Source organism: Bolinopsis microptera, chromosome 10 (assembly GCF_026151205.1).
Source record: "Bolinopsis microptera isolate Bmic1 chromosome 10, MBARI_Bmic_1.0, whole genome shotgun sequence".
Lineage (NCBI taxonomy): Eukaryota > Metazoa > Ctenophora > Tentaculata > Lobata > Bolinopsidae > Bolinopsis > Bolinopsis microptera.
Window position 1 is genome coordinate 8,246,676 of NC_087081.1, and position 12,005 is coordinate 8,258,680.

The 12,005-nt window shown below is 40.3% G+C and overlaps 1 long non-coding RNA gene across 2 annotated transcripts; it reads left to right on the forward strand.

Annotated features, from left to right (window-relative positions):
• The first annotated feature begins 871 nt into the window (after positions 1 to 871).
• Positions 872 to 6,717, forward strand: LOC134822061 (uncharacterized). 2 transcript variants are annotated; one of them, XR_010161118.1, is made up of 3 exons: positions 872 to 1,500; positions 1,641 to 1,736; positions 6,376 to 6,717. It is a non-coding gene; the product is annotated as an uncharacterized LOC134822061 (long non-coding RNA). The 2 variants fall into 2 exon arrangements; XR_010161117.1 differs by having other exon boundaries at positions 872 to 1,736.
• The last annotated feature ends 5,288 nt before the right edge of the window (positions 6,718 to 12,005 follow it).

Here is a 12,005-nt window from a genome sequence, read left to right on the forward strand (position 1 = left end):
ATTATGGTGCATCTGGAAAAGCAAAGTGATTACAGGATAACAATTGGGTCGTTAGAAACAGGGAGGAGACCAGTAGAAATAGTATGTTGGTATTATATAATCAATCAACTTTGGGTTCTTTTGCGATAGTCAAAACGCGACAGCCGACAACTAGCGCTGGATGGCGACAACTAGCGCTATCCAGCGCTAGTTGTCGCCATCCAGCGCTAGTTGTCGCTATCCAGCGCTGGATAACGCTGGCCAGCGCAAAATATATTTGTTCGATAATTGTCGCTATCCAGCGCTAGTTGTCGCCAGCCAGCGCTAGTTGTCGCCATCCAGCGCTGGTTGTCGCTATCCAGCGCTAGTTGTCGCTGGCTATGCGACACTGTCGCACGCGATAGTTTGCGATGGCCAGCGCAACTGGCCATCGCAGAAAACAGTTTGATAACTAGCGCGCTGTAGTGTATGTACTAAGAGCATCAACTTGCGGGTGAACATTTTATGTCTCAAAACCCAACATATTATACATCATTGGAAAGGTCTCATTGAGTAGAGTCGTTTGGTACCAAGTTTTGGGCAAATGACTGTTCCTAACGAAAGTTATAGCCCGTCAAAGTTCCAAAAATGACCATTTAAAAAATGGGGCGGGGCATCGTGTTCTTAAATTTTTTTACGAAATTTTTTTACAGAATATTGTTAATCACATTTTTTTACACAAGATTTGCTGTATGCCGTAATTTTATTTTCCGATATTTGAATCAAAAATAATTTTTATTTGGATTTCAAAGTACGCGCTACGCCGCGCAGTTAGAAATCGCAATAAGGAGATTTAACCAAATGTTTTGTTGCGCCATTTTTATTCTCATATCAAATATGCGCTGATACTTTTCGGTCGAATTTCTTTTTGTTGCCGCTCATAGCAATTAGCAGAGAGCCTCAATGCACACACCGTATATTTAGTTTGATAGTAGTTGTTTTGTTGCACATTGTAATGCAGATGTTACTAAATGATCTTGAGAGGGTATTTAATATAACTGAGTTAGTGTTACTGCGTTTTGGCTGCGATGTGCTGGAGACTACTAGAAACTTGTTCTAGTATAGAATAGCTTAGTGGATCAGGATGTTGCTAAATTAAATCCCTTGTTACACTCGTTTAGTTCTGGACAGGATTTGAACGTTTTACACTTTTATCAGATCATTTCAATCATGCTTCATACCGAAATTACAATTAACCCATTCAAGCCTTGTATAAACAATAACGGACAGTATTCTGTGTTAGAAAAAATATATGTACTTCCAATCAAATCGTGCAATTTCCTTGGTACACAGGTGCACATTCTTTGATGCCCGAAATGCATTCCAAGCTCTAGATATCTGCCTTCAATAATGGCCTATAATCACATTTGCCAAAAAACAGCTGCTTTGTAATGCTGGTGTGTCCCACTTAGTTTGATTATCTTAGTTAAGCTGTAATATCGAACTCGAAGACCTGTTTCGTTATTATTTCTTGAAATGCAGGTATTTGAAGGTTTTGAAGCAATTTTTTCAATTAATCTATTTTCCTGGTGTAGAAACAGACCTAACTTGATGTATATTGTTTATTCTAATTAAAGTATATTTGAATTTAAAATATGAACTTCAAATATCATTATTTCTAGCTGAACCAGAATTTCCTTTGGGACGAGATGCTTTCCGGACAAACATTATTGTATGCTGATATAATAATTAACAACCGATCCTATGGGCTGAAATATGTAAGTACTTTGTTCAAGCTTGATGTGACCTTTTTTATCTTAGTATACTTATGACTGCTTTAGCTCAGCCTTTATAATAAAAGATAACCTCTTACCAAGCGATTGTGGAGAGAAATGACAGTCATATTTACCATTACCATTTTACAACTATTTAACAGTACCACCAACTGACTGTAATTTTCAAGCAAGAATCATTACTGATGAAAACCCATTAAATACCTAAAACTGCGTTGTACAAACACACTTGTTTATTGATAGTTAACATTAAGGATGGTTGATGCCTGTTAAGTTCATTACAGTGGAGTTCCCACTTACGAGTGTTGGCTGAGAGGTGGCGCGCCTGAGAGGTGGCGCGGTGTATGCAGAGTATGATAATGTCAGCCTTACCGCGGACGCGATAATTCAAACGTAATGAAAGCTAATGTCAGCTGCGCCGCAAGGCTGACATTATCATACTCTGCATACACTGCGCCACCTCTCAGGCGCGCCACCTCTCAGTTTACCACTCGTAGGTGGGAACTCCACTTTATGCTCATCTACTTACCAGTTTATTTACAGCCAATTCTTATCATTGTGACTTTAGCACGTGGATATTTTCAATGCAACATTTAAACATCGTTTTTAGGCAAGATTGGGCAATTTGGTTTTGATCACTGGATTGATCACCAAAAGTTACTTAATTGAATAATAATTTGAAACTAAATCATTCGAAATCACTGATTGAGTGCCATTGATTGAGTGAAGAAATCACAGATTAAGTGCCAGGATCATGTATCCGTGCAAGATCTTAAAATGGTCATAACTCGGCTTAGTTGTAAACAACGAACTTGAAGTTATAGGAAAGCACTTCAATTATCAAAACAAGTCCAAATGTGTCTGGAAATTTTGGAGTTCCTAACTCAAAACGTTCTCAATTTATGGTGACAATAGAGAAAAAGAGGGAGTGTACAACCCTATACAATCTCACTAGTGACAATATACCTTTAGAATTTTAGAAATAAGTGCTCTATATTCTTTTCCTCCTTCAAATAGTTGATTTGGTCATTTACTTTTGAAACACTGAGACAGTCTGAGTTCTTTAGCTTTGATCAGTATCTGATGAACGGTGCTAGAGTTTCAAAATGATACTTTGACAGCTCTGGGTTTTTCAGCAGACATATTCCCAATTTGAGCAGCTTCGAAGCGTGGCTTTTCTGCAAATTGTTCAAACACATCACAAATTTGATCGCCAAGTTTCTCTCCTGTATCCTCCTTGAGACTAAAAATGAAGACATTTCTGCAATCTGCTGCGATCTTCTTCAGCTACAACATTCCAAACTACTTTCTTCAAGTTTTCTGCCGTGAAAGTGGAGACAGAGCTGGGGGAAGGGTTTCCTCTGCATTTTTTGCTGATTTCTGAGCACTGATGATTTCACTTTTCATTTCCTCTATCTTTTTATTCGTGGAGAATACGCTGATATTAGACAATACCCTAAAATGCATCAAAAAGGTGCTTTACTAGAACGTCCTTGTTTGGTTTCTTGAACTTCTCGAATGTGATATCACTATCTTCATCAAAGTTTATTGTCTTCATTACCTCAACCCAAATACCAAGATCATTAGAAGCATCTGAAAGCTGGTCGAAATGTTTACTTGACTACATTAGAGAGTCTAAGTACACATCTTCCATAACGTACTCACAATTGTATTAAATGTATAGCACCGGACACAAAGTAGCAGATAAGTCGTCGAATTATAGCAATAAGAGATGCACATGTAAGAAATGTAGTAAATCAAAGTTTTCACTTTTTAGTCCCCGTCGGATCACATGATTTCTCTCATAGAATTGGTTCCCAATTAGTGGTTTTACAGTACCGTCGAGCTAGAATAATGACTCCATATGAGTGTGTTACGTATTGTTAAGCTAGGATCTTAGTATTAAGCAATAAGGTGTCAGAGAGCTAAGAGATGACAGGGAGTGATAGACAAGGTTCGACCGGGATCCCGGTTTAATCCCGGATTTTTTGAAAAACTGAAGTTTAAAGCAAAATTATTTACCAATTAATAAACAAAACACTGTCAGAGTCAAGTGCCAATTTGTTGGGTAAGCTGTGCTTGTGCTTTTTATCAGTTGCGGATACCATATTTTAGTGTAAGTGTTAAGTGCTGGTTTTCTAAGCTATGATCCCGGTCCCAAATCTGGCTGAATCCCGGTCCCGGCGTATACCTGGTTCCGGCACTCCTTTCCAGTCCCGGCCAAAAAAGCAGTCCCGGTCGATCCTTGGTGACAGAAGGGGCGGTAAATAATGTTTTGTTTCTGATATTGGTCAAAGAGCGTACTGTATAGCATTGAACCTGGGCATATTTCAAAACTATAGAATGTTACGGTGTGACAATTTTACCCATTTTTTCCGAAAAATGTCCAAGAAAACAGGTTCATTATTGGTTAAATTATGTTTCTAAGGCTTTTCAAACCTACGATTTACATATCTGCCAAAGAAAATAGTGAGAAATCAATCCGTTTTTGAGTAATTAAAAGTTGAAATTTCGTTACGGAGTGAGTAGATAAATTTTCAGATTTTGGTACACCCATATTCTGACCTAATTTTTATCTCAGATATTCTTGAAATTTGCATTTTGACGGCTTCCAGGCACTTTTCAGACATTTTCCTTCAATAATTAATCAAGAGAAAGTGTGTATTGCCTAAGGAATAAAAAATTTGAGGCTTCAAAAATTTTGGGGATTGTTACGGAGTGACTGTTGCGGAGTGACGCATCAAACAGTCTCTCATTCCACTCGAATTTTTCATCATTTTTCATCCTGTTCCTGGCTCTAAATAGTAGAATTCTTTTCAAAATTAGATAGATCTTTCCCCGTCAAAGCCATGTCGTAAGGTAAATCAGAAATTAGCAACTGATTTAGCTAAGATGGTGTACTATAGTTAATAGTACAGGCTATAGTTAATAGCCCAGTCTATAGTTTATAGACTTCAATGTGTGAGTTTGATATATACTAAGATGGTGTACTATAGTTAATAGCACACTTGAAACAGCGTAAAGATGTGATCAGGTCATGCTGTAACTTATCCAAAGTTACGTGATCTTTCCTTGTTTTTGGGATCATATCTCATTAGCCCCAGACACCATACATGCTCCAGGTAGAGCGTAATTTGGTGATTACATAATTACAAGGTCGGTCGTATCATAGAGTGCACCTAGCTAGCGCCTAGGTAAATACATGATAATGTGATCCGATCCCATATTCCCAGTCATTTAGCCGCAATGTGACGAAGTTTAAACAAGATTATACTGTTATATCTTGTACAATTGATATTCTTTTTGAATTGCAATTTCAGTAAAATGATCAACACATAAATCCAAAACAGTTCCTACTTAAATTTACACATCGCAAATGTTCTTCAGAACATAAAGTTCTTTTAAAGAACTGCGGACAGCTACCAATGTCTCCATGGAGGGAGACTTACCAAATACTTTCAGAGCTAATCTGTAACTTAAAATTGTAGATCTATGCTTGATCATAAGATCTGCTGCTCTCCGAAATTTGATGGTTACAACTGAGATGGATGGTTGGCCTCTCAGCCAGCTTATATAGTATTATGTGATGTCAGCTAACGAGCTTGTTCAGATGATCTTATTTGGATCACATCAAATTCTCAAATATGAAGATTGGTGTCGTCTAACAGATAAGCACGTAGGATCAGATCACGTCATGTACTGAAATACCGACCGTGATGTCAGCTGACAAGCTAGGTATTATGCAATCTGGCATCAATATTACAAACCAGATCAATACCATTTGAAGCGAGCATGTGACCACTTTTCAATTTACTGAATGTGATGAATTTGTCACTCCGTAACACAGCGTTACGGAGTGACCAAACTTTGGCTCATCATATCTCTTCTTAAATTATAATGTTATCAATCGAAAATGTTGGAAAATCTTAGTGTTAGGTCACTGAGATACTTCAGAAAATATGGAATGCAATAGGCGTGTAATTAAGAGAATAGATAACTTTTTTACACTTTTTTGTTACGGAGTGACAAAATTTTTTAAACCACATTTTCCCCATGTTAGCTCATTCTCCTTGATTGGGCTTTATATCAGTCTGTAAAAATGAAATCTCATATACTAACACACAAAATTTGGGTTTAGTTCAAGCAACAGCCTAATCTAGAGACGTTATGAAGTAGAGCACACTTTTGAGGATTGTTTCAGTGTCGATGATAGAATGAGCTATTTTTGCATGATAGAGTAGATTGATGTCTCCAATATTGCAGATTTTCAAAGTAAAAGGTTCAAACATTCTAAAATGTCCAAAATCGGATTGGTAAAAGCATTTCTGAAATTTCCTCCAAGTGGAACCAGTTTTGAAATATGCCCACCTACACATTGGAACCAATTCTGTGCGGAGAGAAACCAATCGTGGGTTTTAATCACGTGCTTCCTGCTTGTTATAGGTGGTTATCAGCTGTTATGTTCTAAAAATTATAGCGCTCATTGTAAGACGTAGGTTCAATGTTGGTATGGTTTTAATTAAATTAGTTACCCAGAATTTTATTAAGATATTGTAACGTAATAGCTTTTTGAGTTCCGTTATTTTGTTTAAGTGTAATTGTTATTCAAAACATATAATTTCAGGTGTTAAAAGCTTGGAGCAAGACACATTACGATCGATGGCGTTCGCTGACTGATGCATTGCTATTTACTGCTGACTAGCTTATCCTTTTGTTGCCTCTAATCAGTGATGAACACCAATTAGAATCAATCGATTTAATTCACAGGATATTACGATTGTTTACAAGGGCCCTAGCACCTGTAGTTTAAGTTATTCGATTCGATTTTTATTAAATAACGCCGTTTTTCTTTTTCTGATCTATTATTAGAGCTGTCAATGTCTTCATCTTATATTTATTGCTGCGATGTTTTACTTTATTTTATATATCAGTTGAGACTAATTAATGAATTTGACAAATTTACAAGTTTTAAATTTTTGATAATATTTGATATTTCGCCATATTTATAAATGTGTTATCAGTAGTCAATAACTACACAATATGTAATGTATTTGATTTCTGTTTGTGTGTACAACCACTCCCGTGCATAGTAAAGCAGGCGGAGACTTGCACGTGCACGTGTTAAGAATTTGGAGCTAAATTTCGATCATTTACTGTTGAGTTTAGAGTGTTCTACGAAATAATAGCATGTATCTTCGGTTGTGATTTAAATTTTATGATACGATAAAAATTGATTTCTAGCTTCCTCCCTGTGACAACGGATTTTCTAGTATGTCTTTAGAGTAAAATAAAGGTCGAGACATATTTATATGAAGTACAAAATTCGGGGATTTTTGGAAAAAATTGGAAAAAATCCCCATATTTTCGTACTGAATTTCTGAAATTTCGTACTGAATTACTGAATTTATGAAAAAAATCCCCATATTTTCGTTCCCCCATAATTTCGATCCCCGCTAATTATGATCCACATAAATATGTCTTGTAAGGTATGATTCACATTCGACACAAAAACCGAGAATGCACTCTGGCATTGTTCGTGCGCTGCTCGGGAGAGCACGTTTCCTTGATTTGTGTAGGGGATTTCACACTTGTATGAGTTCCCTGGTATTTGGAACATTTTCAGGTGGTTTAATGGTTATATTAGTACTTGTCCCTAACAATTAGAAAAACCGAGTTTCGACATCTTGACCCACTCAGGCCACTCCCAGGGGCCACGCCCACCCCAAAATTACTGAAATCCAGGTCAAATCAAGAATGAGAATCTTTACCCTTGTATGGGTTTTATGTTCCGGGGTATTTGGAACATGTTTAGGATGTTTAATAGTTATTAACTGTCCCAAACCATCAGAAAGACCGAGTTTCGACATCTTGACTCACTCAGGCCACTCCCAGGGGCCTCGCCCACCCCAAAATTACTGAAATCCAGGTCAAATCAAGAATGAGAATCTTTACCCCTGTAGGAGATTTATGTTCCGGGGTATTTGGAACATGATTTGGTGGTTAGATAGGAAGTACCTGACCCCAACAACCAGAGAAACTAATTTTCGACGTCTTGACCCACTCAGGCCACTCCCAGGGACAATTCGAAACTATTTTGAGGGGATTTGAAATCCGTGTCAAATCCCCTAAAAAATCCCCAACAAAATTCAGGGAAACGTCTTCTGCTACGTTACTCGGAATTGTAACGCGCAATTTAACAATTTGTAGACAAAGAAGCGCGCCGCGAACCACGCGGAATATCAATTGTCTCTTCAAATATTTCAAACTCTGTTGACAAAATAAATTGATTGTGACTGTAATAATGGATTAAAAATTACGGCATACAGCAAATCTTGTGTAAAAAAATGTGATAAACAATATGCTGTAAAAAAAATTCGACAAAAACTTTAAGAACACGATGCCCCGCCCCACTTTTTAAATGGTCATTTTTGGAACTTTGACGGGCTATAACTTTCGCTAGGAACAGCCATTTGCCCAAAACTTGGTACCAAACGACTCTACTCAATGAGACCTTTCCAATGATGTATAATATGTTGGGTTTTGAGACATAAAATGTTCACCCGCAAGTAGATGCTCTTAGTACATACACTGCTGGCTAGCGCTGGATAGCGACAACTAGCGCTGGATGGCGACAACTAGCGCTGGCCAGCGCTTGTTGTCGCTATCCAGCGCTAGCCAGCGCTAGCCAGCGCTGGCCAGCGCTATCCAGCGCTAACCAGCGCAAAGTATCAATTTTTGATAAATTTTCGATTAATTTTCGATAATTTTCGCGACAAATAGCGCTGGATAGCGACAACTAGCGCTGGCCAGCGCTGGCCAGCGCTAAGCGATAGCCAGCGCTGGCCAACGCTGGCCATCGATAGCCAGCGCAACATTTTTGCGATATTATTCGTCAGCTAGCGCTGGCCAGCGCTATCCAGCGCTATCCAGCGCTAACCAGCGCTAACCAGCGCTGGCCAGCGCTATCCAGCGCTAACCAGCGCTATCCAGCGCTAGCCAGCGCTGGCCAGCGCTAGCCAACGCTAGCCAGCGCTAGCCAGCGCTGGCCAGCGCTGGCCAGCGCAATGTATCAAAATCTTAAATCATATACTTGCGATATTACTCGTCAGCTAGCGCTGGCCAGCGCAATGTATCAAAATCATAAACTTGCGATATTACTCGTCAGCCAGCGCTGGCCAGCGCTATCCAGCGCTAACCAGCGCTAGCCAGCGCTATCCAGCGCTAACCAGCGCTAGCCAGCGCTATCCAGCGCTAGCCAGCGCTGGCCAGCGCTAGCCAACGCTAGCCAGCGCTAGCCAGCGCAATGTATCAAAATCATATACTTGCGATATTACTCGTCAGCTAGCGCTGGCCAGCGCAATGTATCAAAATCATAAACTTGCGATATTACTCGTCAGCCAGCGCTGGTCAGCACTAACCAGCGCTAGCCAACGCTAGCCAGCACTGGCCAGAAACCCCCTCCGATCCCCCTCAGCTGATTACGTAATATGTGATCGATCCCCATCCCGAAGTATCGGTTTTAAATATTTGCGATATCACTCGTCGGCGCGCAGTTACTGTTAGCGCTAGCTAGGATCAATTACAAATTAGCTTACCTGGGGACCTCAAAATATTATGTTCATATTAATCATAAACATATCCCAAATCATACGCGACGCGTTGTATGATTTTACCCGCCGCGCACGACACAGGAGAACAATAGTGTTGTACTTGTAGGTTTAAAACCTTCCAGGACGCGCGCCGAGTTGGAACAAATATTTTACGAGTATCACCCGTTAACTATAGTGCAAAGAAACTGCTGCTTAGTTAGCAGTTAGCCGACGTTTATTTGCACTATGATCATTTTGTGCATCCAATAAGGTTTCCTGACCTTACTAGGATTCACGATCGAAAAGAGAGCCGCGCATAATATATATGTAATAGAATTTAGCGCGTTGAGTAAAGTCTGCTAATATAGCTGTGTATTGCATACTGAGCCACATACTGGGGACCGCAGGCTATCATCTTCATAAACACAGAAAATAGGAATGAGGCCAAATGACAAATTGAGCTTTACCTAGGGACCCCAGGCTACTATGTTTATAAACATAGAATAGAGATAAACATAGAATAGAGATCCCGCGGAATGACAGGCTGAGCGCCGCCCAGCTAGTAAGCCAACGCTAGCTGACGATTGTAAATGTACGTTTATAACCGTTCCTTTACATATAAATGCGCACCGAGTTGGACTTGGATTTGAAAAAATATTTCCAATTTAACGAGTATCACCCGCGTTAAGCTGACAAGAAATATCGCAAATATATTGCGCTGGTCAGTCAGTGTCAGCTGACGATAAATGATATCGCTAATATTTGATTTTGGTATATTGCACTGGCCAGCACTAACCAGCGCTAGCCATCGATTAATATCGCAAATATTTGATTTTTATAACTTGCACTACCTAGCGCTGGTTTGTGGTTGACGAGTAATATTGCAAGTATATGATTTTGATGCATTGCCCTGGCCAGTGATGGCCAGCGCTGGCTAGCGCTGGATAGCGCTGGATAGCGCTGGCTAGCGCTGGCTAGCGCTGGTTAGCGCTGGATAGCGCTGGTTAGCGCTGGCCAGCGCTGGCTGACGAGTAATATCGCAAGTATATGATTTTAATACATTGCGCTGGCCAGCGCTAGCTGACGAGTAATATCGCAAGTATATTTTTTTTTATCTCACACTTATTTTACTTCGGAGTATTCCAACAGCCACATTGTTACACAAGTGTAACTAGCCAATTACAGGAAGCCGAAGGATTTAATTAGGCCAGTGACGGTTAAGGTAGTGTGTACCATACTTTCTTCGCCCGAGACTTCGCTGCAATGGACAGCTTCTCATTTAACCCTCACACACGATTTCTCGAATATTCGGCTGAGTAGACCGGGGGGTTGCATAGACCACTCAGGATCTTTAGCTGAATGTCGACGACACTCACCCCACGACTAGGCAGGCAGTGGGTTTCGAACTCGCAATCTCACGATTACAAATCCGATGATTAACCAACTACGCTACCTGGCCAAAATATGATTTTGATACATTGCGCTGGCCAGCGCTGGCTAGCGCTGGCTAGCGTTGGCTAGCGCTGGCCAGCGCTGGCTAGCGCTGGATAGCGCTGGCCAGCGCTGGTTAGCGCTGGATAGCGCTGGCCAGCGCTAGCTGACGAATAATATCGCAAAAATGTTGCGCTGGCTATCGATGGCCAGCGCTGGCCAGCGCTAGTTGTCGCTATCCAGCGCTATTTGTCGCGAAAATTATCGAAAATTTATCGAAAATTTATCAAAAATTGATACTTTGCGCTGGTTAGCGCTGGATAGCGCTGGCTAGCGCTGGCTAGCGCTGGATAGCGACAACAAGCGCTGGCCAGCGCTAGTTGTCGCCATCCAGCGCTAGTTGTCGCTATCCAGCGCTAGCCAGCGCTGGCCAGCGCGCTAGTTATCGAACTGTTTTCTGCGATGGCCAGTTGCGCTGGCCATCGCTAACTATCGCGTGCGACAGTGTCGCATAGCCAGCGACAACTAGCGCTGGATAGCGACAACCAGCGCTGGATGGCGACAACTAGCGCTGGATGGCGACAACTAGCGCTGGATAGCGACAATTATCGAACAAATATATTTTGCGCTGGCCAGCGTTATCTAGCGCTGGATAGCGACAACTAGCGCTGGATGGCGACAACTAGCGCTGGACAGCGCTAGTTGTCGCCATCCAGCGCTAGTTGTCGCGTTTTGACTATCGCAAAAGAACCCAACTTTGTAACAACATGATGATTAACTTTGTGTCACTGAAGATTAATGATAAAATTAGTTTTTGTTGTACTGCAACAAATTTGTACATTGATAATTTCAGGTGCTTATAATTGAGTAACAAAGAACAACTGTGAAAAGGCTGCCTTCCTGAATCAATGAAGTACAATGATGAGCTAGCGAGACTAAATCACCAGTATCAATAAAGTAATCTAAGTTACCTAAAAATATTGTTTATTTACTTATTTACTTGTTAAGATCTTCTCGCAAAATATTTGTAGACTTAAATCGATATTTGACATTCACAAAAACTTATTAGTGTAACAATGTTCAATTCTTTCCAAGTCAACGGAATACTGAACGAAGGATAATTATCGAACACATTTATGTTGGCGTAGTATCACGAATTCCTTTTGCAGCTGAGCCCATAATATAATTTGAATGTTATTTCTCGATTAGCTATCGTTTTTCTTGTTATCAGCTA